This window comes from Myodes glareolus, chromosome 8 (assembly GCF_982192425.1).
Source record: "Myodes glareolus chromosome 8, mMyoGla1.1, whole genome shotgun sequence".
Lineage (NCBI taxonomy): Eukaryota > Metazoa > Chordata > Mammalia > Rodentia > Cricetidae > Myodes > Myodes glareolus.
The window spans coordinates 46,701,247-46,705,141 of NC_142033.1; the positions used below are offsets into that span (position 1 = coordinate 46,701,247).

General features: G+C 34.2%; 1 pseudogene; it reads right to left on the minus strand.

Annotated features, from left to right (window-relative positions):
- Positions 1-1,526: 1,526 nt before the first annotated feature.
- LOC125387584 (eukaryotic translation initiation factor 5-like) lies at positions 1,527-3,185 on the minus strand (annotated as a pseudogene).
- Positions 3,186-3,895: the final 710 nt, after the last annotated feature.

Sequence of the window (3,895 nt, forward strand, 5' to 3'; positions counted from 1 at the left end):
ATTCTGAGCTGGTGTGGGATTTCTTTTAAGCGTCCATCCACATACATTGATAAAATGGAACAATAGTAAACCGTATCAAGTGATTGCTCCTCTGGAGTTTTGTTGGAAAAAGGATGCCACTAGTTTGTTCCTGGTTGATTGGCTAGTATAGACCTGAAATAATCACACAGAAACACATTAAAGCACTTCTTGGCCCATTAGCGCTAGCTTTTTATTGGCTAACTCTTATATCTGAATTTAACCCAGTTTTGGATTATGGTCTCTAGTGGGGATACACAACATCTCTATGACCCTGCCTTTCTTTCTTCCACCATTCAGTCTAAACCTCCCTGCCTAGCTCTGCTCCACCGCACCCTGCTTTGTCATAGGCTCAAAGCAGTTCTTTATTCATTAAGCAATAAAAACAACATATAGACAGAGGGACCTCCCACACTCTTAAAGTTTATAGTATTAGGGATATTAAAATAAGTATACAAAATAGAAGAATATAAATATTTTAGAAAACATAGTTTTTCAACAAGTGTAAAGTACATGGATTAAAGAATATAAGAAAAGAAGTTGTTAGTGGGTAGTGCTGATGCATGAAGTAAATATCAGTACTAGGGAGGCAGAAACAGGTGGATTTCAATGAGTTTAGATCAGGCTGGTCTACAAAAAATGAGATTGCTCACCTAGTCAGAGTATCAAGCTAAAAAATTGTAAGGGAAATGGGATACGAGATATTCATACCATGGTAAGAATAGATGAGAAATAAGCACATACTTTTGATATAGTTATTGAGTTTCTCTGTGTAATCCTGACTGTGCTCAAACTCACAGACATCTACCTGCCTCTGCATTTCCAGTGCTGGGAATAAACGAACGTACCATCACCACAACCCAGAAAAAAAATGAATGTATCTTAAGCTTTTTATGACTAAAATCCAATGAATAGAAGGATATATTTGCAGACCATTTAGAATGTAGAAGTAATCAGAATAAATTTTAATAAAGATAATTTGATGAGCTTTGCAAGCTCCAGTGGGTATCTATTGACTTTTGCTTGTCTGAAACAACTCTAACAGAATCGTAGAACAGCCAAATTATGAGATCAAATAAGGCCTTTAACAGGCATAGAGGGGGAAGTGATATATTTATATTTTAATTAAAATTTTTCAAAATACAGTTACATCCTAAAATAACCAAATATTTCCATGTAAGCCATTCGGTGCTCAAAGTTGGAAGAATTACCAAAATTAAATCTTACTTTTTATAAGTGAATAAATGTGATCCAAATGTGTCCATCAGTAAATTTTTCAAAAAAAGCATGCTGTAATAAACAAACTACAACTCTTCACTGATATGAATGAACTCCTTAGATTTCTCTTTGAGCTTAATTATAGACCACTGACAGTAATAACTTTTTAATATCAAATGTAGTATGGTGTTAAGCCGTTTTAGCTTTTGCACATGCATGTTGCACATCTGGCTGATAAAAGAGAAAAAAAATACAGCATTATACTGTTAAACTAAATTTGATCCATCCCTTTAAATGGCATCAATACCAATGTCATCATCCTTGTTGTCAGACTTCACAGTCTTAACTTTTGATACACTTACAGACTTTGAATATAGCACACTGATGTTTTCATCTTCATCTTCTTCCGCAGCACCAGAAGATCCTTCTTGCTCTGCTTTCTTCAACCGTTTAATAATTGGTTCTGCTTTGACTCAAACTTCCTTCATATGTTTTTTGAGACGTGTTTCTTAGAGGCCTTTCCCGATGACCCACTCTTCTAAAACATCTGCATCATACATCTCCTTCCAGATGTGTGGAATCCTGGAGATCAGCTAAGCTAGATGCATTGCTACCACAGATTCGAAACCATGAAGAACATATAGCTAAGCCTTTTTTGTTGTTTAAAAAATTTAGAAAATGGTGTGTGTATTTCCTGATTTGTATTTTTATCTTCTTATTAAGAAAAACTAAAGTCAAAATAAGAAAACCTGAGGCTTTCACATCCATTCTTCTTTGCGTGAGTAACAATTTCTTTATGGATGAATCAATAATGCCCTATTCTTACTCTTGGTATTTGTATGTGTGTGTGTATATATATTATTCATTTTATATATATTATATATAAAGCTATATATAATATATATTTAATATATATATTATTTGTTATACATACCAACCACAGTTTCTCCTCTCCTCCCACTCCTCTCCTAAATTCCCCCAAACCAAGCCCCTCCCCACTGTATCAAGATTCAGGATGTTATCCCACCATTTGGAATAGGCTTCAAAGCTTTAACTTATGCACCAAGGATAGGTCCTGGTCCCACTGCCAAGGGTCCTTACAGACAAGGTTTCAAACTTTCTCACATACAGAGGTCCTTGTATGGCCCCATACAGGCTCCCCAGGTGTTGATATAGAGACCACAAGCTTTCCATAAGTCCATTATTATAACAACAAGATCTGAAAACAACTTAGAGGCCGCTCTATGGAAAAATTGGTTAAAAAATGTGGTACATTTACACAGTGGAGTATTACTCAACTGAAAAAACAATGACATCATGAAATTTTCAGGCAAATGGTTGGAATTAGAAATCATCCTGAGTGAGGTAATATAGACCTAGAAAGACACACATGGAATGTATTCACTCATTAGTAGATAGTAGATGCATTGCCCTCTTCTTTCTTTAACAAAATCAATCATGTTGTTGACAAGCTCTTTTATAGTTCTTTTCAAATAATTGTTGCATATTAGAACATTTGTATGGTCACCGACTTCATTAATTCTGTACCTCTGACCTTCTCAGTTGCATCCGCCCCCCAGTCACCATGTTCCTTCTCATCCACAACTTATGGAGGATGGTACACTTTTTAACTTAAGATCTTTGAACCTAGAAGATTCTTAGTTGCTGAAAATTGGAGAATGTAAGCAGTTGTAAAGACCTTATTCAGCCATTAATAAATGGAATATTTTAAAAGCTGTATCTCCGGTTCTTCTCTGTCAAGATTGGCCTCTGATAATTCTTTTCATTCAAAGGGAGACTGATGAATAAATGATCATGTGAAATCCTCGTGAGAAGCAAAAATCACCTGCATGTCCTACAGTTTTAAGAGGAAGTTTTAACATTTGGAATTGTAGTTTTTCAGTGTGTGTACACTTACCCCTAATTATAACCTTTTGAGTCGTGTGCATGGCACATTGGATGCTCCAGGGAAATCGCTCACAAAATACATATTTTATGTTTAGTGGTTTCTTTAAATTGAGAGAAAGGCTTTGAAGTTTGTTTAAATGGTAAATTCTAATTCTATTTGAGAGAAACAGAAAAATGGGCACCTAATCTCTACCTAAAACAGCACAATTTTTCAGTTTTAATGCTTAAATTATAATTTAAAGATATTTATGCTTACACTATTTGGGATTTGAAGTATTCTCCCACACTCCCAATATTATAGTTTATTTTAATGCCTTTAAATTTTGATATAACAGCTTCTAACTTAGAATTGATAGATATCTTGCCAAAACTCTTGCTACTTTGTTTCAAGCTTGATACAATCCATACAGTTAGCTTAATTGAAGAGAAAGTTAAAGCATAAATTTATCAGGCCACTATTTAGGTGAGAGCTTTAAGATATCTTTGGAGGTTACCTGAAGTTAAGCAGTTTAATTAGATTACTGTAATATGTAGAAATTGGATAAAATAGATAAAGTAAATTTAAATTTATTTATTTAGTTATTTGTGTATTAGAGGCAGTGTCTCTTTTGTAGTCTAGCTTAGCCTCATGATTCTCCTAACTCTGAAGTACTGGAATTATGGATTGTGACAACAGCAATAGTTTAAAAGGAAAATAAGTTAAATAAGTAGTTGAAATGGCCTTATAACTGGAAAAAAAAACTGTTGATTA